General features: G+C 43.5%; 1 protein-coding gene across 1 annotated transcript in view; it reads left to right on the top strand.

Annotated features, from left to right (window-relative positions):
• Window positions 1-27,509, top strand: part of tns1a (tensin 1a) — a gene marked incomplete at both ends in the record, with an annotated part of 121,714 nt that overhangs the window by 555 nt on the left and 93,650 nt on the right. The window lies entirely within an intron of this gene.

Below are 27,509 nucleotides of genomic sequence, written 5' to 3'. Positions count from 1 at the left end.
GTTGAGGCCAGAGTCTGGGGTAGCGTACTCCACACTGTGTGTGTGGCCCAGGGGTCTACTATTTGGCGTTTTAGAACAAGGCAGGTGGGAGGGGGGGGGGGCATAGAGAGTAGAACCAGCCAAGGCACTGCCTTGTCATAGTGACAAAATATAATATATACTCCAAACTGGTTTCCATCACCACATCTCCTTTCCTCTGCACTGATCTAACATAAAGTAGAAAGCAAATCCTTTGTCAACCTTCATTTTAGGCTACAGGCTGAAAGTAGTCTTGTATCCACCACGATGAAGCAGAGGGGACAAGGAAAGGAGTTAACCAAAGGAAGCTACTTTAAGGTATTGAAAAGACCATGTTGGCAGTGATCCCTGGACAATATCTGCTCCTCCCTGCCTTACACCCAGGCATGTCAGATCAAAGGCTACCTCTCAACCACTCTTCTCCACCCAACCTCACAAATGGAGCCTATATGAAGGTCTTGCTGTGTGTCAAGGTGCACGTACGTGTATGGCTGTGTGTGTGTGTTTACACAGAGAGAGCTCTCTTTGGTATATCTTACTGAAAACAAACCCCCTCACACCTGCGTTTCAGATGTGTTTGTGTTTGTGTGTGTGTATGTATGTATGTGTGTGTCAGTCTACCTCAGTGCCCAGAAGGACTGGCCACAGTGTGGTCTACTAATAGTCAGGCTTACAGTAATAACTTCAGTCAGTCACTGTTCATTTAATTTACATTAATGAATTAATTAATAACCATTTCATGCCAACATTTATGTATGTTTTATTTATTTTGTTTATAATGTTTATTTTATTTTATAAAAGGCTTTAAAGTTATCATTAATTTAAAATGTGTCTGAAAAAGGATATGCACAACAGGACCCATACAACAACAGAAATATGCCCACAGTGAGTACCTAATTTGTCTACGATAGGTCACAGCTAGCTATTACTCAAGTTCTTCTACACATATCTCTTACGAGAGATGCTGGCTGTGTAGGCTACAGGAGGCTCGCTGTTCTGTCATTCAGCCCAGTGCCAAACCACAGCACAGTATTAGAGCCAGGGTGTAAATCGATGTTTGGCTGGAGGAGAGCTGTAGCTTACGTCCAGAGCTACTCACCCTGAGAAAGATGAATATCAACACTGAAAAAGGTTGACCAGACAGACAAGCTGAATAGTGTAGAATTAAATTATGTTTATGTGACGGATATGACTGTGAGTGCAGATGCACATTTTGGATATTCTCTCTCTCTCTGTTTCTCTCTGTCTCACTCTGTTTCATTCTCTATTTTCCACACCGAAGATCCCTTCCCTAGAGTGTTACACCCCCCCCCCCCACACACACACACACACACCTCTCCTACATAATACGTATACATGCACACACACACACACACACACACACACACACACACACACACACACACACACACACACACAGATTGTGTTATCTGATAAGGTATGTGCAAGTGTGTTGCTCCCACCCTTTCTCTCTCTCCCACAATTCCGTGCCACATTCCTCTCTCCCGCTAGCTCTGCAGAAAAACAGTGTGGCCTCTGTGCAGTGTTGCCACAGCAACCCCCTCCTCGCTCTTACCTGACACACCCCCAACCACAAACATGCACTTACACACAGTTATCACATGTGGCGTGACTGTGTGTGTGTGTGTGTGTGTGTGTGTGTGTGTGTGTGTGTGTGTGTGTGTATGTGTGTGTGTGTGTCTATACGTAGAACGTAGTCGTTAACAGATGCGTGCTGGCCTCTTTAAGGAACATAAGAAGATACATGATCATTCAGTCAATATTTATACTGTTGTGAGTTCAGTTGTTATTTCTCCTCACTCAGTCAACGAGAATGGTTGAAAACAGTCGCCATAGAAACTGGGAAAAGCGGGAAAGAAAGCTGTTGAGCAACTGATTTGCTTTCTCACCCCATTATTTTAAGGTTTGCGTGTATAGAGCTGATCTCAGACTTAAGTGATCATCTCACCCATAGAATTCCCATCATTTCTGCCCATATTACCTCATAATCCCATGAACATCAAAGTCAGAGTTAATATGTTGGATTAAGTCAACGTACCTTAAAGCTCAGGATAAGTAGGTAATTACACAGTAAATGTAAAGTTAGGAAACTGGAAACACTTTGTAATTACGCTCATATTTCAATGGATTCTTTACTTGTTACAAGCTATAATCAAATGGTTGCAAAGCATTTCAACATTGTGCACATCTGCACCTTTCTACAACAGCCAAGGGGGCTATTCAACCTGTTACCATTACTGGGGTGATGTTTTCACTCAATTAGGTTGGTAAATCCCATTTCACCCTCTATCATGCATCATTTACCTTGAATACATGCGAAACAACTTCTATTTGGTCAGTTAATGCTATTGACGACAGCCTGTGTTGCTTGTTTTATTGTTTCTTTTTTTAGGAGAAGAAATGTCTCCATACTTTCCACATTATCCCCAGAGAAGCATGTTGTTGCCTAGGTATTGGGATTGGTATGTTCTGAGAGAGTGAGTAACAAACATCTGAGGTCCACTTGGTGGTGGCTGTGGTATCTGCTATCAGAGCCAGAGATATATACAGAGTGTGTCAAACTCAGATGGACTTTGATAAGTCATGGTCAATTCTAAGGGTTATGACAAAACAATCTTGTGTCAAAACAGTTCACTAGAGACCAGGGGTTTTCAAAGTGTGAGGCGTGCCTCCCCAGGGGGGTGCCAGAGAGCTTCAAGTGGGGCGCGGAGCCTGTGTAAAATGACATTTGGTTTAATGTTTTTGAATGAAATGTGATTTTTTTAAAAGACAAAGAAAATGTAAAGAAATAATGGGAGAGATGTACAGTGGGGCAAAAAAGTATTTAGTCAGCCACCAATTGTGCAAGTTCTCCCACTTAAAAAGATGAGAGAGGCCTGTAATTGTCATCATAGGTACACTTCAACTATCAGAGACAAAATTATATATTTTTCCCCAGAAAATCACATTGTCTGATTTTTAAAGAATTTATTTGCAAATTATGGTGAAAAATAAGTATTTGGTCAATAACAAAAGTTCATCTCAATACTTTGTTATATACCCTTTGTTGGCAATGACAGAGGTCAAACGTTTTCTGTAAGTCTTCACAAGGTTTTCACGCACTGTTGCTGGTATTTTGGCCCATTCCTCCATGCAGATCTCCTCTAGAGCAGTGATGTTTTGGGGCTGTCGCTGGGCAACACAGACTTTCAACTCCCTCCAAAGATTTTCTATGGGGTTGAGATCTGGAGACTGGCTAGGCCACTCCAGGACCTTGAAATGCTTCTTACGAAGCCACTCCTTCGTTGCCCGGGCTGTAGGGCTGCACGATTTGGGGGAAAAAATCTAATTGCGATTATTTGGACAGATTGCTTTTGCGATTTAATTTGTGATTATTATTTTTTAAAGCGACCCAAAGGAAGTTTTTGTAAAGTGTGGCCATATCTCCGGCTAGGAAGGTCGTATCAACGTGCAGTTTGTTTGTACGTCTTCAGGGGACTTAGAGGCTCCCTCCTCTAGCACCCCCACAGCCCGAGCTACGAGTGAAAGAACTAAACTTACATTGGGTTGCTTTAAAGTTGGGTTGCTTTAAAATCAAGCTTCAGATTAAAACATGTGATGGAGCATTACTAACCTGACTCAGGTGGTTTGTTTCACACAACCATCTAGGAAAGCTTCATTGGAAGCTGTTTGGAAAAGGGCAGGTACTTTCAAAAATACTTGGCAGGTGATTGGATGAATCTGTCTATCATGGGCTAATTTCAGAGAGCATTACCACATGATACCATCAAACTGTTAACTGCTCTAATGCCATCAAACTGTTCTAATGCAAGGATGAGAACTTAAAAGATATGAATTGGAACAACATGTATGTATGTTTTTTTTTTTTAAACAGCTGCCATTTAGTTTCTCTCAAGTGTCAAAAAAATTGAACAATTCCAATATGAAAATAAAATAGGACCTTTCTACAAACAAGGTTATTTAATTATGGCTCAGGAGCAGCATCTAAATATTGCACATACTGCAATCAAGTTAAATAAAGTGATAATAAAAATGTCCAGTAAAAAAAGAATAGGTCCTTTCTGTAAACATTGAAATAGATAAAGCTCTTCAACTCGTCGTAATGTATGTAAGTGCACGGCTCGACCGCAGATCGGTTGTTGTTGCATAGTAGGCTACTCCACATTTTCAGCTCCGTACGTGCGGGATGGAATCACATTATCTTTTATCCAGCGTTTGGATTCGTTTTTTTAAACTCTTCGTTGCTCACAGTGTTAATAGACACCATGTCTTTAGCAAGGTAATGCGTGATGGAATTGGTTATTTCACGGTGCCTTCGTGAGCCCTTTTCATACGGCGTAACAGCCGCAAACGACTCTAAAACTCTAGTTTGCTTAACGTTAGACTGGGCTACGGGACTTTCACTTAACTCTCAGTTTCTGACCGTACACTCGTCATAGAGCTGCCCGTGGTACCTTTTCAAGTGCTGATACAGGTTTGTGGTGTTGCCTCTGGATGTAGCGATTGTTCCACGACAGGTCGTGCGCAACACCTGCTTTTGTTGCACATCTGTCGTCCTAAACCCGAAATACTTACAACAGAAGTGCTGTTTTTCTTCGGGACTAAATCGTTGCTTCTGGCTCTGCTGAAGCCATTTATCCACACCATGAATGTTGCTAGCTACTGAAACGTCTTCACAGATTCACACCTGGGCGTTTCACGTGCAGTATTGTTCTTGGGTGTGTGCGTTCATTGACGTTGAATCCGACGCGCTGTATAATGTATCCCAAATCGCAGGCCTTGCAATTTGCTAATCGCACCATCTCAAATTGCGATTTCGATTTAAAATCGATTAATCGTGCAGCCCTACCGGGCGGTGTGTTTGGGATCATTGTCATGCTGAAAGACCCAGCCACGTTTCATCTTCAATGCCCTTGCTGATGGAAGGAGGTTTTCACTCAAAATATCACGATACATGGCCCTATTCATTCTTTCCTTTACACCAGGGGTGCTCACACTTTTTGGAACCAAGATCTACTTTTCAAGTAGCCAGTCTGCCAAGATCTACCAGTCTAGTTTCAACATCGCAAACGTACATGCACGTACTACAAACACACACACACACACACACACACACACACACACACACACACAGTTCCCAGCCTGCATAGTAAACTCACAATACACTTTCCCTCTCTCTGTCACACAGCCACAGGAGAAGACCATCACAAACCCTCCCTCTTTGCTATTCTCGCTCACACACATTCACACACACACACACACACACACACACACACACACACACACACACACACACACATTTGCCAGTCTGCATAGGGAGCCATAGCACAAACCCTCCCTCTCTCTCCCCCTCTCTCTCTCACTCTCTTACACACACACACACACACACACACACACACACACACACACACACTCACTTTCTCTCACTCACACACTGACAGCCAGTCTGCAGTACCATAGCCAACTACTGATCCAACAAACAGAAAAGTAAACCAGATACAAAACAGGTAGTTCCCTAGTTTGAAAGGAGGAAATAAATGCATTTCTCTACCTTAGTGGGAGACCTGGCACTGGGAGGAGGCAGCTAGTTTCTAGTAGTCAGGGCTGTAGGAGCTGGTTGCAAGGTGTCATCAGCCACTGTGGATCTGTCATCGAAAAGGCAATCTGCAGCCTCGAGAAACTTTTTTCACAATTTCGCCGTCTTTGAATGACTTCTTGTGTTTAACAAGAACGTGACTGACGCGATAAGAAGCTATCGTTGCAGCCGTACGTTTTCGCTCTTTTGCCACATTTCCCTTCTTCGAAATAGCCATCGTAGGTTTGCAGATCAGACAGACGCATTTCCAATATCACATCGTGTAAAAAAGTCCTCCTCCCATTCTGGATGGAAGTTATACGTTATTGGTTTCTTACTTGGTCCAGCTTCCCCACTCATTTGTATAGCCTTTATTTAGTATTATATAGTAAATAGTAGAAATTGGAAGGCTAACTAGGTAATTAGTCTCGCTGGTATTTTGTATTTTGTAGTTGGTGCTGTTGACTGCGCATGCGTGGTGAACCGCGTGTTAGGTGTAGGTGAAAAGATCAGATCTCAGACTGGCTTACCTGTACGTCAATCAAGTGGCAAAAGCCAAAGTGAGGATGGATGATAGGCGAACTTTTTTTTTCGTTTTCGTTTCCCCCCCCCCCCCGTTTTGTTCAATGCCATGCGATCTACCCATACTACCTTTGCGATCGACCGGTCGATCGCGATCGACGTATTGGGCACCCCTGCTTTACACGGATCAGTCGTCCTGGTCCCTTTGCAGAAAAACAGCCCCAAAGCATGATGTTTCCACCCCCATGCTTCACAGTAGGTATGGTGTTCTTTGGATGCAACTCAGCATTCTTTCTCCTCCAAACACGACGAGTTGAGTTTTTACCAAAAAGTTCTATTTTGGTTTCATCTGACCATATGACATTCTCCCAATCCTCTTCTGGATCATCCAAATGCTCTCTAGCAAACTTCAGATGGGCCTGGACATGTACTGGCTTAAGCAGGGGGACACGTCTGGCACTGCAGGATTTGAGTCCCTGGCGGCGTAGTGTGTTACTGATGGTAGCCTTTGTTACTTTGGTCCCAGCTCTCTGCAGGTCATTCACTAGGTCCCCCCGTGTGGTTCTGGGATTTTTGCTCACCGTTCTTGTGATCATTTTGACCCCACGGGGTGAGATCTTGCGTGGAGCCCCAGATCGAGGGAGATTATCAGTGGTTTTGTATGTCTTCCATTTTCTAATAATTGCTCCCACAGTTGATTTCTTCACACCAAGCTGCTTACCTATTGCAGATTCAGTCTTCCCAGCCTGGTGCAGGTCTACAATTTTGTTTCTGGTGTCCTTTGACAGCTCTTTGGTCTTGGCCATAGTGGAGTTTGGAGTGTGACTGTTTGAGGTTGTGGACAGGTGTCTTTTATACTGATAACGAGTTCAAACAGGTGCCATTAATACAGGTAACGGGTGGAGGACAGAGGAGCCTCTTAAAGAAGAAGTTACAGGTCTGTGAGAGCCAGAAATCTTGCTTGTTTGTAGGTGACGAAATACTTATTTTACAGAGGAATTTACCAATTAATTCTTAAATTTACCAATTAATTATGATGAAAATGACAGGCCTCTCTCATCTTTTTAAGTGGGAGAACCTGCACAATTGGTGGCTGACTAAATACTTTTTTGCCCCACTGTATGCTACATTTGAGGACATTGCAGGCTGTATTGCGTTAGTGCTGCCAGCTGCCAAGGAAATGTGTGCCATAATGATGGGAGAGACAGTACCGTGGGTCGTGTATAATTGACGCCTTCGGAAACATTTGATTTGAAACGATGGTTGTCTTTTTTTAGTTCGGTACAATGTTTTTGATAGCTGGCACAGCACTGTTGAATTTACTGTCAGAGAAAAGTGTTATTATGCCATTGGATTGGTGATTATACCGCTGTAGTTTGTATGTTAACTTTATGTTTAGTTAAAATAAATTTCCTAATAGTTTGGGCCAGCCCTAAGTTTGACGTGTCAAATAAACACAAATAGAATTATTTTCAATGGATTCAGTCTTGGCGTGTGTATGTCACAATTCAACTCTTAGGGGAGGCTCACTGTCTTGGACTTTGAAAACCCCTGAGTTAGACCTTTCGCTAGCTATCGTAACACTGCTTCATGTCTCCAAAATGTGACGGTGTTTTCAGTTATTTTTACACACTGCTGCTTATAACGTATGGAATCGCGTATCATCAGATATGGATGTCATGGACTCTTGGTGGCAACATGTCCGACCATGTGCCAAGCTCTGCACACTATGGCTCTGTAGCACCATAGTGAGCTATGAAAATCAGTGCTCATGGACAGACTAAGCAGTTTTCTCTGTTCTGGTCATATTCTCATAGAATACAGGTTTGTATGTGAGCAAGGCATGCAGCTACATTGTCTGGGCTGAACAGTGGATGGTGCTCTGTAAACCTACACTAATCCAAACACTTGTGCTGCAACCCGAAACGTTGTCAAATTAAAACCGTGGAGGCATGCGTGATGGTAGCACGGCCAGTGGTGCTCATACCTTCTTTAATTGGTAAGGCACTTGAGAATTTAATAGGCTTTGTTTCAAAAGTGGGCATTCAAACTATTTAAATCGTCTGATTGCCTTCACAACACATGTTTCAAACTTGCAATTGTTGGCCACCACTGTCGTTCATGTGTTCAAGTCTTTTATTTTATATCAGCAACGTGCGCTTGATTTACTGTAAAGTCATGAACAGCCTTTTAGTCATTTACCATTTGGTGAAGTGTCATTTTGATCCCATGTCTCATTGAGTGCACCACAACAGTGTGTAACTCTAGAATACATTCCTCATTAAATGAGAGACTGTTGTCTGACGGCTGCTGGCCGTGGAGACCATTGTGGGGGCCACACTCGGGGTGGAGGATCAGTTTGCGCCTACCTAAACACTTAACACGTAAACACATCTTGGGTCCTTTTTACTCGGTATGGTAGGATCGTATGGTACGATCAGATGGTCCAGGATCAGACTGACACAGTCACACAGGATCAGACAGAATGCCTGATGACGATCATATTCAGAGGATTATCATTGTGTGGATTATTTACTGTATTTCAGCAATGCTTGGGGTTGTTCAGCATTTGTTCAGCTACAATAGGCCTGTTTACCACCTTCTTATCAAATCAAGAATACCTCCAGTGTTTGAAATATATACAATGGGGGAAATATGTATTGAACACATCAATATTTTGTCCAGTAAATGTATTTCCGATGAGCCTATTCAAGTGAAATTTGCACCAGACTTCATGTGTCCAGACTTCATCCAGTCCATATGTAAATAAAGTATTGAACACACTAAGAAAAAGCAGTACACCACAGCAAGGAAAGGCAAATAACCAGCTGAACTAATTAGGAGACAATTCTACCTTCAATCTTCAATCTGTGCTAATTAATGTCAGCTGGGTTAGAATATATTGATGGGCTATAAAAGGTTATTTTTGTTACCAAGGTGCCACACAACAAACATCTAATGATGGGTAAAATCAAAGAGTTGTCTCAAGACCTTCGCAACCAGATTGTTGCAAAACATGAACATGGAATTGGCTACAGACGTATTTCACAACTTCTGAATCTTCCAGTAAGTACCATTGGGGGCATTATCCGTAAGTGGAAGCAACATCACTCCACCATCAACCAGCCACGCACAGGAGCTCCTTGCAAGATTTCTGATCAGGGAGTCAGAAGGATACTTAGAAGAGTAGCCAAAGAGCCAAGGACCACTAGGAAAGAGCTCCAGAAAGACTTGGAGGCAGCAGGTACAACTGTGACAGAAAGGACAGTAGGCAATGCACTCCACCGCTGAAAAAAGACTCCACTACTGAAAAAAAGACATGTTGAAGCTTGTTTAAGGTTTGCCAAACAACATTTGGACAAGCCAGTGAACTACTGGGAGCATGTACTCTGGTCAGATGAGACCAAAATTGAACTTTTTGGCTGTCACACAACAAACCATGTTTGGAGGAGAAATGGCACTGCACATCTCACGAATAACACTATAGCAACATTGAAGTTTGGAGGTGGAAGTATCATGGTGTGGGGCTGTTTCTCCTTCATATCGTTGAAGGAACAATGAATGGACAGAGAGATTCTTGAGATGATCCTGCTGCCATCCACCAGGATGCTGAGGATGAGACGTGGGTGGACCTTCCAGCAGGACAACGATCCAAAGCATACAGGTTTCAGAGAAAGAAAATCAACTTGTTGGAATTGCCCAGTCAATCACCTGACTTAAACCCAATTGAATATTTGTGGAAGCATCTGAAGATCCAGATTCACAAGAGGGCCTCCCGCAATCTTCAAGATTTAAAGACAATCTGTGTAGAGAAATGGGCCAAAATCACACCTGAATACTGTGGGTGAATAGTTACAGTACTTCATACAGAAAGCGCCTTGAAGCTGTCATTACAAACAAAGGCTTCTCAACTAACTATTGAATTAATTTCAGTTATGTTCAATACTTTTTTCCTGTTTCATTCCACTTTATTACACACAACTTTATTTACATATGGACTTTAATGTTTAGATTTTTTGTCTGGATTGTTTGAGTTAATATCAAAGTGGTGCAAATTTCATTTGAATTGGCTCATTGGAAATACATTTACTGGACAAAATGTTGATGTGTTCAATACGTATTTCCCCCACTGTATGCTTAAAACTAGAGTATGTTACCTACCTACCCTTGAAGTATGACAAATCCTATCATCATTTGCCATAGTGTTTGACATTTTGAATCTATCTAATCTACCATTTCTGTATAGTTTTAGATCAAGCCCGAAATACTTAAAGCCATTAGCTTTTAGCTGTTAAGATAATGCATCTACACACACCAAAAAAGTATTACAAAGCCCCTGATTACACCTGAAGTGAGTGGTATAGCCATCTGCATTTAAAACCGCCATGGTGAAACTCCTCCCAAAGAGAAGCAACTTAGATTCTTCAGTCCTTCAGCCATTTTAGGCCAATTTCCATAATTTTTAAAATTGTGTTAAAAAAATTAAATGACCTCCTTATTGCCAACTGTATCTTTCACAAATTTCAACCTGGCTTGCATGCTTATCATAGCACTGAGACGGCACTAATCAAGGTTGTTATTAATTTTGATGCCAAAAAGCTCTCTGTCCTTGTCCATTTGGGATTGGCTAGCTGGTTGTCAATCGTCTGAAGACGGCTATTCGGTTCAAAAAACAACCGTTACTTACATCCGGAATCAATGGGTAGCCTACTGTATATACCATGAATTGAAATGACCATTGAACAGATTCCCAGATCTTGGATTGTGGCTTAAACACAACTGGCCCACATCTCTCCCTGATTCAAACTCAATGCTGAACACACTCTGACGAGGCAATCTATCCCCCAATAGCCAATGATAACGGCTGGACAGAAAAAGTGATGAGGCAATCTATTCTCCTACAGCCAATAATAACGCATGGACAGAAAGTGATGAGGCTTGGGCTTGAGCATGTGGAATGGAAATAAGCCGCTGCTTGGTTTTAATGGGATATGTCAAGAGAAGGAGCCCTGTACATTCATCACCCCCATGCGCTGGCTGCTGGCCAGGCCGACATGACATGTATAGCATGGTTTCCCCTGCTGAGATCATTTGGTAAGGTCTACTGTATGTGCTCGGGCTATAAGGTGTAACATAAGGCTGAAGCCAGCTGGAGTCTGTTGTTATTGTAAGACAGTTAAGGAATGATGTAATGAGGATGCTCTATTGATCTAATTCAATTGCATTTGTCACTTGATTAGGTTGAATGTAAATACAATTACACAATGTGCACTCCCATTTCTGGTGAGAGTAGTATGGGCCCTTCTGGCATGATCCATATAATGTAACAAACAAGCATGCTGAGTTTTTCTCTTTTTTTTTCAGAGTCAGGAATTAACTGTTTGAACTTTAACATGTCATGTTCTTATACAGTATGCTAACCAATTGATCACTCTCTTTCACTTGACTTTTCAAAAAGTATTGGAAATAGTGTTCGCTTAAGCCTACCTGCCACTTTTGGGAATATTGTCATTGGTTCCAAGTCTGCTGTGGTAGTAGTAGTAGTGTTTATTGGTACTTTGCCAGTCATAGACTGAATCAAATTATACACAGATGTATAGAAAACTCCAAATGCTCCTCAAAACTAAAACTAAAATCCTAAATGTGATTCATTTTGATGGACAGAATAAAAAACGACTTTGGCTACATTGACTTAATTAAAATTCATTAATTCCTGCAAAGCAGATACTATAATCATATCAAGGCCACGAGGGCCTTAAGATCAAAGTGTATTAGAAGCAAAACAAGCAACAAAACCCCCCTAAAGATTCCATCCCCCTCGTCAAGTTGTCACCATGGATCTAGATAAGACAATAGAGAAAGAAGACCAAGTCTGAGAAGACCAAAGTTTGTTAGACTGGTGAAGATGCCTGAAATTGCATGTTTCAGATTCCACAGGGGCTTCCTTTTATCTCTGGCTCTGTGCTTAACCCATAACAGCTCCCCTAATGTCTTTGCTAAAAGCTCAACTGTCATTTCTTGATGATCCCACAGAGAGAGGGGGGGCCTTGAGTGCTTGTGTGGGGAGGAGTGTGGAAGTTGGCCTCTTTTCACGTTACATTTCTTCTGTCATGGCTGATTTCCTCAAGACAGGATTCTCTCCCAGAATCCCAAGCCCCAAGCCCCTACCCCCGTATCTGAAAGGTGTGGATAAAAGCTATATGAGGGGCTAGGGATCGATTTGGAATTCACCATATCTCCCAAAGAACACTTCTTTCAGACGGGCACATAGTTTAGTTATACATGACCTCGCTGAGACAAGGCTTTTCGAGTTCGGAAGACCTGTGGAAATCCTTTGCAGAAAGTAGCTACAAGTGGATGGAAATGTCTCGCCACACATCAAACCAATCACCTTGCTTGGGCAGAGATCCAAAAAACATGAAGCTCTCTTTCAGGTTTCCTTCAATTGTCTTCAATGTTGCAAGCTAGCATAGTAAATCACTTCCTGCAGAATAGTCCTTCCCAGTCTGAAAAAGACGACACAGGGTTCTTGGAATAATAACAACAACCAATGAAATTGTGAGCTTGTTCTCACTGCGCTGCGTCCAGGTTAAAGCCAAACAAGATCAGCTAATCTAAAACTCTCCAGACCACCAAAGGAGGCATGAGAAGAACGTGATTTGGAGGTATGGCTTCACAAGACGAAGTTATCTGACACAAAGTACAACATTAAAAACATTTCAGAGATTCAGATGCATGGTCAAGGTCGCTGTTGAAAATAGGCGAGAATTAAAATGTTCATTTAATATGTACTATCACATTCTCCATAAATGTTGAGTTAGGAGAAACTAAAATGGAGAGAGAGAGGAAAGGAGAGTAAGAGGGAAAGAGAGCACAGGAGAGAGAGTGGAGGAGAGAGGTTGACTAATTTTGCAATGCTGCAGCTTCTGATTAGTATTACACTGGGGAGTCGTATGCTGATCACTGTCTAAGCCTCTCATCATTATCCAATGATTCACTCTCAGTTGGTGTGTGTGTGTGTGTGTGTTTTTCAGACTACGATTAGGGGTCATAAACTCCCACTCCCACAAGAGAAGCAGGTGTGTGTGTGTAAATGAGAGAGTGAGGAAGTTGGCAAGGTTGGTGAACTGAAGAGGAGACAGAGCAAGAGGAGATTGAAGAATAGGCGAGAGAGAGCATGGAAGGGTTGGTTGGTTCCAACACAAGGTGGCGGTGTTGCTGTGAGAGAGTGAGTCACACTGCAGGTGTGAAATTGTCCAATGCAGAAACCAGCTGATATTCCACTCCTTCTTTTCCCAGAGCCTCAGAGATATTCAGTGTGGTTCCATCAGAGGCTGAGCTGGGGTCCTTGAGGTGTCGCATTAAATTAATATCCCCTCTCTTTTACCTTTTCTCTTCGGTGGTCATGATGACTAATCCTTTAAGTGGTTCCCACGGTCTGTCTGTGAAGCTGTAACCTGGTGTGGTCAACTGAGAGTTGTGCAGGATATAGGCTGGAATCCACAAGACCAACCATGTTACCATCATATGTGGTAGGTCCTATTTGGAAGGGTTAAAGGGATAGTTCATTCAGTTGTCAAGTTAAAGGGATAGCTCATTCAAATGTCAGATGTTGTGTAGTACTTCTTCACTATAGATAGTCCGAAATGGCTATTTTCGAAAGACAAAAAAAACAATTAAAACCCATTTCCTAGGATAAGCGTTTTCAAATCCGGAGTGTTCTATCCCATACAGAGTGCAGTGTGAGAGATTATGTGGATGGATAGATGTGAGCCATAGACTGTGTGTTGTATCTGTAGCACATGTGTTTGTAACTTGTATAAGGTTTTGTGTGTGCTCTCTACAAAGAACTGTGTGGCAACGTGTTTGAACTGCACTTCTTGTGTCCTATGAAGTGTGTGTGTGTGTGTGTGTGTGTGTGTATGTATGTGTGTGTGTGTGTGTGTGTGCGTGTGATGTAACCTGTATGAAGTGCCATGTGTCCTGTAGGGATCGGTGTGTCAGCGCAGTGTCATTAATCACTCTGTGCCAGAGGGACTCTCCTGAACTCTAAAAGGGGGCCAGAGAGAACAAGTGCCCCCAAGGGAGCCCATCCGCTTACCCTACGCTTACCCTCCCCTTACCCTCTCTTTACCCTCCACACACTCGGCTCACTCTCACATCATGTACTGCACACCATCCACAGCTCAATGTCAATGCTGTGCAGAGTTGTGTGTCTGAATGTGTATCACCTTGTCTCTTATTCCCTCATGGTCCTCACTCATGCACACTCACTCACACTGTCTCCCTCGATCTCACTCACTCTCTTGTTTGACATTGTTCTTAAGCCGGCGTACAGATACAACAGCCAATACATGAGAAGCGACAGTTTTGGAATTCAGTTTTATTCTCTATCTGAACTACCCAGTCTTCACGATTCAACATGTAAAATCTTAGCCTTCAGTCTTAAACTGTCAACAGTTTTGTTAACCGTTAGCTTGTAACTAGATTTCGAGCTTGCTAGATAGCTAAAGCTAGCAAATGTTTGTTGTCGTTTATATGAGGCACATTTGGTGAGCTAGCAAGATCATTTCAATTACATAGTTTTCTACAGGAGTGATCAGAACTGTGTCGCTGTGTTTTATCACAACATTCTAAAACTGAGCAGTTAAGTCTAGTCTCCTCTAGGCTGTTGTATCTGTACCCGCCTTAGACTATGTACTTCTCGCTTGCTTACTCATTTTGTTGGTATTACAGGCATGATGGAAGTAATGTTACAGTCCCCATAGACAAATGCATCACCCCCCCTGTAACTCTAGCCTTAACAAGTCCCAGTTTCAGGTAACTAACTAAGGTTGTAAAGGTGTCTCCCGAATATGTATACCTGAACAAAATTCTAATCTGCACAAAACTGCCCTCATTGGCTCTTCACAATTTCAGTCCTTTAAAGACACACCCCCAATGGTAATGATAGCAGTGTCACATTTTGATTCTGTTGTTGCTGTTGTCTTTAAGCAGGAAGTCACCTTGTTCTGTATGGTGATGGAATTATGCTGATTTTGACTTTAATGTATCTGAAGAAATAAACAACTTTTTTTCTTATACTATGGTGAGAGGGACATGTTTTTTTCCTCCTTACCCTTCAGAATATTTCTTGTAAAAACTGCTTGTCCTAAGCTTGACTGTCGCCCTTGTATTGTATTGTTGACATCAGTTTTCTTTCTGTCTGATGCACACAGACAAGTGTGCTTAGATATAACAGCGCAAAATAAGAAACATGATTGGACATTGAAGGTGACCGCTACTGCAAGGCTATACCACTGTTAACAGCTTTGTGCACCACAGGGCATTGAGAGAGAGAGAGAGAGAGAGAGAGAGAGAGAGAGAGAGAGAGAGAGAGAGAGAGAGAGAGAGAGAGAGAGAGAGAGAGAGAGAGAGAGAGAGAGAGAGAGAGAGAGAGAGAGAGAGAGAGAGAGAGAGAGAGAGAGAGAGAGAGAGAGAGAGAGAGAGAGAGAGAGAGAGAGAGAGAGAGAGAGAGTGTGTGTGTGTGTGTGTGTGTTTGTGTGCTTGTGTGTGCCTGGGGGGCGCAGTTGATGTGTGTGTCTACACTATGACTGGATATGTTATGTATGTGAGGTACTGTATGTTTGTGGGTTGGAGTGTGTACTTTGTGTGTGTGTATACTCAAACATTCTGTATTTCTGTATGAGGGTGTGTGTGAGAGAGAGAGAGAGAGAGAGAGAGACAGAGAGAGAGAGAGAGAGAGAGAGAGAGAGAGAGAGAGAGAGAGTGTGTGTGTGTGTGTGTGTGTGTGTGTGTGTGTGTTTTAGACTAAGATTAGGGGTCATTAACTCCCACAGGAGAAGCAGGTGTCTGTGAATAGCCTTTCCTCAGGGCTTGAGGTGGCACAGTCTTTCCTCAATAGCAGCACGTTCTAGCTCAACCAAAGTATTCTGAATTCCACCTGGCTTTTACAGCGGGGAATACTGGACATGCCTCTTCATACTCTCTCTACCACCTCTTAGCAGTACATTAATCTCACCACATACCAAGTGAAGTCAAGGGAAATGTTGATCTTTAACCCTTAGAGCCCTACAGCTGTGCACTATGAGTGGGTCCTGGAGGGAGTTACTTCCTAACTATGTGACCTGACCAGGGGTAGGATTACCTCCTGGCTCCAGCTATGACCCATCTACTATTAACACTACATCCACAGGCGCAATGTGACACTAAATTAAAATAACTGTCCTTGTGAAACCCATGCCCTCCTTCTTCCTTGACTTTTCCTAAATGTGTCTTTTTAACCTAATAGTGTTGTTACCCTTTCAAAATCACATAAACAAATGGAGGTGACCAGCAGGTGTTTTAGTTAGTAACGAGGGCCTGGGGCTTCTAATGTTGAACAATGACTCCAAAGAAATGAGCTGTGACCTACCATTTGGTCCTAACCTACCGCTTTGGAAACAATACCCTACTACAGTTCTATCTCTTGTCTTTAGTATTGATAATGGCTGACAAAGACCCTCAATGTTTATCACTCCTATCCTCCTAGCAACAGTCTATCAGATTAGACAGATCATCCAATTTAAAGATAAGGTATGAAACAGTAGCCATGACGAAGTGAATATCAAAAACAATCTGCTTGAAATAGCTTTGGCTTTCTTACTGCCGACAGCCATAAAAGCCACGTGATTTGAGTAAACATTGCCCTGAAAAGAATGCCATGTAGGCCAACCCCAAGTGGTTTTAACCATTTAAAAAAACAAAAACATCAATGAAACCATGTCTTTGGTACATTGCCGTTCTGGTCACGTGGAATAAATCTCATGATGCTTTCCTTCTGTCAATGACATAAGACGTGTTATCATATCAGTGGTTTAAAGCCATATTGCCTCAGATTTGCCTTTTTTCTTTCTGGGGAACAAAACCCTAATTGTTGACGGCAGCCATTTTGGATCTTTTAGAGCTCCCCCCACTGTTTGTGCTGATGAGCTGGCACGGAATGGCCATGTTTAATGAGCTGGTGTCTGGCCCAACCGCGTCTCACGCCCTGGGAGCCTGGCATGGAGAGGTGCTGGCGAGGCCTGCACGCTTTGTCAATGATCAACAGGGAAGTTATAGTTGGGGGCCGACGCCGGGCCATTCCCTGAGGTGCTAGGTGAACTTGGACCTTTTCACACAAATAACAGGGTAAGTGAAGGGAACAACATGATACACAGGTACTCATGTACATACTCAGTACTCGCATACACACACACACACACACACACACACACACACACACACACACACACAACGTGAAACTGCAGACACCACTATGTTGTTCTAGTTCATCATGAGCAATCAGCAAGCGTAATGGTATTGATAAAATGAAAAGGACAAAAACTGCATACTCAGTATCATCTGGACATTTATGCAGCAAAAACAAAGTGCTTGGCTGCCAAACTTAAGTGCTTTTTTCCCCCCCAGCAAGCTGAATGACTGTGATGTGATTTGACGTGAACTCTCCTTTGTGTCGCCATCGGTGGTGCATGCACTCACAGGTACACTGGTGCTGTACAGCATGTCAATACCATCATGGTTATCGATCACATTTATTGACAGATTTGCTATGCTTGCTGATACTGTATTACATGAATGGTACTCTACGTCTACTCCTTTCACTCAAGAAATAAGCACTGCGAATCTTGGCTAGAATATCAATACGATGATAATAATCAATATCAATATGTATTGATCAAGGCTTTTGTCATAATAGTCTAATTGGCTACATGGTCACTGTACGCCGTTACATTAACACCCACATGACCCCCACCCTCTTACACCTGTGGTGTTCCTCGCCTGCGGACCTGCGGAGTGTCAAAGTGTGAGAGCCGTCACTCTGTTATTGTCACATTGCCCTTAGCCATGATGTGACTGACAGGTGTGCAATTGGATCAGCATTAGTAGAGCTCCGCTCGCGTTGATGGCTTCCTTGTTGACAGAACTGTCCAATCAAAAGGACAATGTTTGGGTGTTTTGTTCACCGACAAAGTGGGGAAGACCTCAGCTCAAATGTCCCACTTGGTCAGGAAAGGCTTTCTTCCTGTTGTTCAATGTTTCTTTCTGCCTTTTATTGTTTCTTGTGCACCCACCCCCCTGTCTTTGTGTTGGGGGGTGGTGGGGGTTGTGAACAGTGCATCTAGTCAGTTGAGCTATTATTGTTACACACTTTGACTTTCTATTTATCCATTACTAAATAATTGAATGAGAATGTATCTATATCATCCCACAACAGTTCTATCCGCTTTGCCACCTTGGATTACAATGCAGACCAGAGTAACAATAGTATGTGTCTTTACCAGTGAATACAAACAACAAGCACTTATAGTATTACGTATTACTTACCCTAACCCTAACTCAGTATTGTTAAAAAGAGATGCTTATATTTACACAAAATCAAAAGGTGATGCCAGTAGTCAGAGGATTTTCTATGGTATGTATAGTCGTTAATCTCTTTGGTCATAACAGGCTCCATCGCACTCAACTTGAACAGCCTCCTCGCCCATCCTCCACCTCTTCGGTTCCACTGATGAGCGAAACAAATGAATAGGTCTCCACCATATTGATTCCACTGCTGAGCCCCTTCTGATCAGTGGAGAGAAAGGGAAACGTGTGGAGGAAATGAGGTGGTTTGGGACCCAGCCACAGTGCCACAGCTGGAGAGGCCATGTTTGAATGTGGATCTGTATCTGTGCTGCGATCAGCAGATGCATCAGAGTGATGATGCTGTGCTGAGTAGAACATGAGCGTGTTTAATGGCCTGCAGTCTGGGCTGCTGTGCTGCGCTGGCACTGAGCAGAGAGAGAGAGAGAAAGAAAGAGAGCGGGGGGGAGAGATAAAGAGGAGGAGGGAGGGGGAGACTACATCCAGGCCAAATGAAGCTGTCATTGTTTCAGGCCCTTTCTGTCTCTCCGTATCACACACAGACGCAAGCACACACACACACACACACACACACACACCCTGTTGGTGGAGTCAATGGTTAGCACAGGTGCACCGGCTGATAAGTGTGTAGGAGTGCTGGTGAAGGTCACCAGACGTCACCAGCAGTTTGTTCGAGAGCGAGCGTGCGTGTGTGTGTGCGTGTGTGTGCTTGTGCGCAAAACATTGATGGAAAGGAGGAAAAAAGCCATTGTGGGGTGATTCTCCCATTGTGCTGCTTTCACAGTAAAACAATGAATTATCTGCCTCTCTAGGCTGTTTATCTGTGTGATGTGGCCAATAGGCACAGATCTAGGATCAGCTTTTCTTCCCCAAATCCTAACCTTGACTATAGAGGCCGGGAGGGATGTGAAACTGACCATAGATCAGTATTATAGTTGGAGTCATGGCAATAATGACCTTCACGGGAGGCTGGCGAGTGACTCTGGAACAGCCAGGGGAATGTCATAGAGCAAATGGGGATGGAGGGAGGAGTGAAGAAAGAAAGGAGAGTCATGGACTCTCTTTATCCAACGCTCTTCTCTCTAGCTCTCAGTTCTGCCATCCCTCTCTTTCTCCGTCTCTCCATAATCCTCTTTTGTATGACTCTTTCATATGCTCTGCTTTTTAATCTGTATAATTAGGCTTATGCTTATATCTTTCTCCCTGTTCCTGTGCCTTGTAAAATGATGGAGTATGTGGACAAAATAATGTATTATTTTATATAATTTGTCATTATTTAATGTTGCGCATGTTTTTTTTATTTTTCTAAATGCATGAAAATGAATGCAGGAAAAATGCACTCACAATCACTCAAGCGTTTTGGGAGAAGCACAGGGTCAGCTGCAGTGCAGAGGGGTTAAAGAAGGATTTCCCCTTTTTAACTTTTTCTGTTGACCTCTCATCAGTCCACCTCCTGTTTTCATTCTCACCGTTGGACTATGGCCTCAGATGTCTTCCACTCATTGTCTTCTTTCCTTCGTCACCACTGATTTGACAGGACATGACAAGTGAAAGCAAAATGGTGGAAAGCCATCCAGTCCAGCCCCATGACCTTATGATCTTCTGAGCATCCTGTTGTACATGTAAAGCAATTTCTATGGTCTAAATCGGCTTCCTCTCCACGTCTTTCTCTCTCCCATCCTCACTGATCTGAAAACACAGGCCATGGTCAAAGCAAAATGGTGGATGCTCGCTGGGACTTTCCCTTTCCCTAGTCCAGTTACGAGACGAAGGAGATGAGGGAAGGGCGCAACGTTTGGACAAGTGAGATGCAGACACCAGAGTGTTGGGACTCAGCCTCTATCTATCCTTTTCAGAGTGTTCTGGGCTCTGTAGCGATGCCAAACACACTCGCTGCTCGGCACCCGCAGTCCCAGTTAACGGGATTAGACACAGTTTATATAAACGTCTCCCATGGCAACCATGCGCCAGGCAACAGTAGAGGGAGGAGCCAGACTCTCCTTTGTCGCGTGCCATTGGTCAGGTTATCTTGAGTGTGTCTACCTGTTTTTGCTTCATTCACAAACAGCATAATATGTTTTTTATTGTGATATGTGTATTCTGTCTTAACGTGAAGCTTTAGCTGAAACTCAATCTTGCAGTTGTCCACACTCTTCAGCTGGCAGCAAAATGCTGTCATATTTTCTGAGGAAAATCACAGGCTCAATTGTCTAATGTTGTGTCCTCCATCTCCGTTGTCTCCATCTACATATTGAAATACTCGACAGGTGAGAGACCATTCCTGATAGACATCATATCGCATTTTATTTAATAGCCTCTGTATTCACATTAGTAGTCATGAGTGAAAGAAGACTTCATGATGTATTGGAACATGGGCTGACACCATTTTAAGCACCATCAACAGCTTTCTACCGTACAGTACTTCAGCTCTGTTTTGTTTGCATCGGATCCTGCCTCCCCCATCAACAGTCAGGTAAAAGATAGATAGGACAGTGTTGATGTCTTAGTGGAAATGCCAGAGGTTCCACTCGGTTCATTCCGCCCCATCTTTCTTTATATTGGCCTTGTGTGGTGTATGTTTGCTGCCTGCTGGTGCAGTGACGGCTTGGCCCCGCTGGACACACTAGGCCTTTAGAATGCTTCATTTCACCACCACTCCCTCAGGGGAGCCCACATTGCTCAATACCTCTCATGGCTGCTTCTCTGAAGGAGAGCACCAGCCCCCTATGGATGCTTACTCTCTCTGTCAATGTCTCTCTCTCTCTCACTCTCACTCACTCTGTCTGCTCCTCCCTTCTCCTTTCTCTCTCTTGCCTTACTTTGTCTTTCTCCTCTTGTTGTCCATTCTGTTTAAATAGTTTTCATCTCAATTTCAAAATCTTTAATCTCTCTCTCTCTCCCCATGTTATCCCCAACATTGTCTCCTCTCACTTCCTTCATTTCTCCTGCTCTCTCTTCTCTCTTTCCCTCTCTCTTTCTCTCTCTCTCTCTGTCTGCCTCTTTCTCTGTCCCTCCCTCCTTCTTTCTCGCTCTCTCTTTCCTCTGCCTCTCAAGTACGATAAGGAGATTTAGAGGGAAAAGGGAAAACACAGCACAGCCCGTTGGGCAGATTGCTTTTTATGGGTCCAATACTAAGCTCTTATTTGCTTAACAGATAAACAGGCCCAGACTAAACTGCCACTCTAGCTAACCGTTCTAGCTTGAATTTGGGGTGAAATGTCCCATCTCCTAACATCGCAAAGACGTTTTGACCTTCAAGTCAGCTCTCCTGTGTCCTTGATGTCTCTTTGGTGTTTTTTTCTCCTTGTTTCATCATTCCTCATTTCTCTGGAGATTAGAATGCATGACGTGGTCCGTGGAACGATATGCAGCAATAACTGTTTGTTTGCTGCAGATATTACAGAACTGTTCTCACAGCATTTATCGACAGCCATGCCAAGCAAAATATATCACTTGTGTTGAGAAACTGCATGTCTTTGCACCTCGAGTACTGTGTAGTAACGATGGAGTTTTAATGGAATAGATTTTCCGTTTTTTCCGCTTACTGCAATCCTCTGGTCTGACAAGGAGCTCCATTGGATCTCCCAGGTCTGTTCAAGAGACAGTGTAGCCCAGATTGGTGCAGTTCGGTCTGGCTTGGTCTTTTTGTCTCTAACCCCCCAGCAATTGCAGTAGACTAATTGGTGGGATTAAGATGATTTCTCGTGAGGGATTGGGCTCTGTTTGAACCCCACATTCCCCAACATTACAAAATTATCTCTCCTTTAACTGCAGTCCCCCACTCCTCTCCTCTATTCATCATCCGTCCTTACCGACTCAACTGCTCCCTCTTTCTCTCTTTAACTCTCTCTCTCCCAACCACAACCCTCTTTCCTTCTCTCTTCTCCTCTCCAACTCTCCTGTTGTTTCACACTACCACCTCACACTGCACTCCTTCTTTGACAGTACTTTACACACTCTGTGACAGAGACAAGCTAACTGGGATGTTATAAGTCCTTGCTTGATCAATATCCTTAGAAATACACATCCTTACTACTGCCAGTTTTCTTAGATAAACACGGATTGTACAAAATAAATCTGATTTGCAGGAGACTTCCTTCCTAAGCAGCTGGTTTCCAAGGATCCCTTGGCTAGTGTTTTTTTCACTACCCGGACTACAGTCTGTGATGAATGTGTATAATCATCCTGAGTGAGGACTCGTCTTCCTCATATTGATTCCGAAGGCCATTTAGGGAATTGAGGGGGTCGGAGAATGTGTAAGCATAGCAGACAGGCCCAGGTAATTAAGTGGAAGCACGGGCATCTTTCAGTTTAAGACTGGAGGGAAAAACTACCACAACCATTGGCCCGTCTGTACATGCAGTATCTGACCGCATGCAAGCTATGCAGTGTCTGACGTCGCTCCGTGTTGGCTCAATGCTTGATTGTACGCGGGGCAGACCTCTCTACATGAGGTACAGTATGGGGCAGCTCCCCTGCCCATCTAATAGGGAATGGCTTTTTGGAAATCAATTCATTGATGGTTGCCAGGGTCAATTCATCGATTCATTTACCCCACACACCTCTGCACATCATCTCAATAACAAATAACGTTTTCTTTTTATTATGACTGTAGAGCGCTTGCATGACCAGCTCACCAGGAGTGATTTGAACGAGTGAATGAAAGAGCTGTGTCTGCTGCTGTTGGATAAAAATGAGACAAATCCCACTCACATTCTCACAGACAAGTGGCTTACTTCAGTTTTTGCCACTAAAAGGTATATTTTAAAATGTTTTGATGCCAATGATTAATCAATTAGTCAGTCAAATAATTTTACCCATCCCTATCGTCTAGTCGTTTCAGGAAATATGTTGAAATGATTTCCCTGCAGTGCTGCGCTATAAACCAATCACATCTGTGTTTAAAAGAAGAGGAATGACTCAATTGTTCTCTGATAAGAATTGAGTCATTCCCCTAGTGTTGCACAAGCATGTGTCACATTAGATGTCACAATTGTGCAACACAGGCGATTGCATGAATGTTGAGACATTTGTTTGTTTCATGCCTTGCCTTTCTGAATAATTTTAATAACCATACTATGATCCTTATTTCTTTCGCTCATCTTATCGGCAATGCAGAGAGCAGGTATTGTGAGTGCCAAGGCATATGCTTCACCTTGGGATGTCTCCCTGGAGAGTATGGCGTTTGTAGACCACAAGGGGGTCTTTAACCTACATAGGTAGGTACATTAGTAGACTAAATGCGCGTCACAAAGCCACTGGGAAACAGCCAAGTCAGCAGTGTTTTGTGAGCTGTGCGCTGGATGCTTCGGACAAAAAGGGGGCAGATAGTTCCCTGTAGGCTAGTACAAAGCTCTTTCACAATTAACACAGTGAATGTGAACTGATGAGCCTTTCCTGTCGTGTCCGTTACACAACTAGGTCGCTGACCAGAGGAACGGTATAGGATTTAGCGTCATTTATTTGTTTTTGTCACATTTTTCAAGGTCAAACTGATTTCATTTGAACTGCTGGTTCAGAATGTAGTACGACTGGCTTTCTGCGCTGTTCTTGGCTTGCTTTGGGGGGGGAGGGGGAGTGGTATCCTGGGGCAACAGCCAAATGTTTTGTCACACACACCCAACTAGAAGAGCAGAGGTAATCTCACTAAGCGTACTGCAGCTGAGATGAAACATAACATTCTGCGTCACTATCACAAAATGACGAAAGAAATAGACCAGAATACTCTCAGCATTCTCCTTTGTGGCACACACACACACACACACACACACACACACACACACACACACACACACACACAAAGAGGGACACACACTGAGTGATGCTTCTTGTAGATTACTTCAGCCATGCAATCCAACAGGAGGGAATAATGAAATAGACTGCAGCTCATTGGACTGATAATGATACTGTTGAGTTGCATTACTCCAGTGTATTCTCACTGTCACCTGATTACAGCTTATCAACAACGCTGAGATGTCTGATTACACTCTGCCCTCAACACCTGACTCAGGATCAGATTCCTGTTCCACAATGAATCCCAGGCACTGTTTGGATACTCTTAAAACTGCATCCTACCTGCCTCCCCTCCCTGGAAGCAGTCATTGATTGGACACAATTTGGAGGAAGCACTGTCAAGTCTGGCTTTGACCAGTCCTGTTAGATACAGTGATTACAGTACATTTACAAGGAGGTGAGGAAGGAAGGATGAGATAAAGTAGGAGTAGACAAAATCATCTAGAGGCGTAGTGTAGTACAATCAATGCGTGAACCTGAAGGTTTCCCAGGAAACACTCCTGCACGGTGTGGCGAATAGAAAGGAATGAATCTAGAGAAGAAGGAAAAAAAGCTAATAAAATCCTCTGGATCTTCTGCATGTGTGTTTTATCCTCAGTGACATCATCACTGTCATCCTTTCTTTACCTCACTGTGAGAGGAGAGGAGGCACTGCAGGCTAGCCCTGTTTCCCTGGCAGCAGTCCCCGTGCGTCACGTCAGCCCTCCATAGACGGCCACACTAAACACAGACAGCCTCGGCGCGCTCCTCTCCTGAGTCCTGTCCATGGACATCCTCGACCCTGGCTGATGACCATCATTGAGTGATTCACCACCAGGCACTAGGAGATAGAGCTTTTAAAACCATGTTTACATCCAAATATATGTAGTATAAACCATATACTGTACACACTCTCGCAACCACAATATTTGATATGTTTTTTGGTTGTTATAGGTTGTAATAACTAACATAAATGTAGCTATCAGGGAATGACATCCCTTGAAATAAATATTTCATTTGTTCATTTGTTGTTGTTTGGAAATTCAAACAGAATTTTGCGGCGGTGGCCAGAGCTGGTAGATTTCCAATCAACTTACAACAAACCATTTGAAATTAAAATATGTCTGCAGAAAGAGTAAGGTGTTAGCTATCATATTATACCTTGAGTTTGATAATATCTCTTTTTTGTTGAGATACGTGAAGTGGATTTACATCCGATAACCGAAATGGTCTAAGGTCTATTTGGCGCAGTGTCAAGTATTTTAGCTGATCAAACCGAATACCTTAAAGCATCTTAGCTTAATAGACTGGACCATTGATCATGGGTGGGGTGGGGGTGGGTGGGTCACCTTTGTCTCTTCTGAGCATCCTGTTTGGATTAGAGATAATAAAGAGGGACATTTCAAAGGAGACATCAATAATGGTGTTACTATGCGTCCCGTGCCCTTGAGTATCATTTCGTGAGGGTGCAGGCTGGGGTGCTGGAGTTTGAGTGGACTGCTTTAGTTGTCATGTGTTGAGGGATTGTGTGTGTGTGTGTGTGGTGGGTTTTAGACAAACATGGCAAGAGCGTAAGCAATAGGGAGAAGAGGGACTGGGACAGAGAGAGAGGGGGGAGAGGAGGGACAGAGCTGAGGGTAAAAGAGTGATGGAGAGATTGTGGGGGGGTTGGGAAAGAGAGAGAGAGAGAGAGAGAGAGAGAGAGAGAGAGAGAGAGAGAGAGAGAGAGAGAGAGAGAGAGAGAGAGAGAGAGAGAGAGAGAGAGAGAGAGAGAGAGAGAGAGAGAGAGAGGAGAGAGAGAGAGAGAGAGAGGAGAGAGAGAGAGAGAGAGAGAGAGAGAGAGAGAGAGAGAGAGAGAGAGAGAGAGAGAGAGAGAGTGAGTGGACAGTGAAAGCGATATTGAGTCAGAGAGTGAGCATGACACAAAGACAGATGGAGAGAGAGAGGAAGACTGAGATAATGGAGAAGGGAGAGGGAGAAACAGAGCGAGAAAGAGAATGAGGGAGAGAGACAGAGAAGGAGAGTTGGGGAGTATGAAAGGGAGAGGGCAGAGAGTACCTACTGTAGCAGAGTCAGATAGGGAGAAAGAGATGAACTGGTGGTTAGTGAGTCATGATGTGTGTGTGTGTGTGTGTGTGTGTGTGTGTGTGTGTGTGTGTGTGTGTGTGTGTGCGTGTGTGTGTGCGTGTGTGTGTGTGTGTGTGTGTGTGTGTGTGTGTGTGTGATAGCACCTGATCTCCCTTCTGCTCCACTGAGCGCATGCTAATGATCCTACCCTGCATAGTGCAGCCAAACCCTGCAGCTCCCCCTCCATGCCTCGGCACCCCCTTTTTCCCAAAGTCTTACAGCCTGGCAGTGGCTGTCATGCCTGTCAATCAATCACCCTGGCCTATCAGTCTTTGCTGGCCTGTCAACAGTGGCAGTTGCCCCTCAGTACCTTTCAGAGCTCCAGAGTTGATCATCTCACTGTCAGGGGTTCCCTGAATCAAAATTGACAACAAACACCCCCCCCCCCCCCACCACATCAAAAACAGTATGAGTGTGAAACACTTCTTCAACCCCTCTTTCACATGAATAACCTACAGTACATCCAGTCCCACCGAGAGAGGAGCTCAAAGAATCCATCGAAAAAAGGGATCGGTCAATATTTCACTTGTCTTCACGAGCCACTGTTTTATTAAAATAAATGAAGCCACTCTCTGAGTAAAAAGGAAGTGCAAACCGTGTCAGCATTAAACACATCATCAAGGTGATTTATCAAACCAATCCAAATAAATCCGGGGGGGGGAGGGCGGGGGTGGGGTAACGGAACGTCTTTGGTAGCTTAACTTCAGATTCAGTTCTCTCATTCTTCAAATACACATTTGTTGGACTGCAACGTAGCGACAGTATATCATTAGAATATAATACGCACAACCTGAGAGCAACATGACCTTGTTTTGGCTGCTTCTTTTTCCCACTGCGTGGAGTGTGTATCTGAACAGAGAGGTCCTGTATATGGTGTGACAGGCCAGTCAATAACAGTCTGCAGTGATTATGAGAGTGCTAATGACTGGGGTTGATGCACCACCGATACATTGACAAGAGTATGGGAAAGATGCCCTATATTCACCATAGTATCCACCTTATCTACATCACATGGTGTACACCATATCTGCATCACTTCTAGTATGCTGGACACATGGTATGCAACAGA

Source organism: Nansenia antarctica (assembly GCF_963989245.1).
Source record: "Nansenia antarctica genome assembly, chromosome: 3".
NCBI classification, from domain to species: domain Eukaryota; kingdom Metazoa; phylum Chordata; class Actinopteri; order Argentiniformes; family Microstomatidae; genus Nansenia; species Nansenia antarctica.
This window is presented reverse-complemented; position numbering and strand designations above follow the sequence as displayed.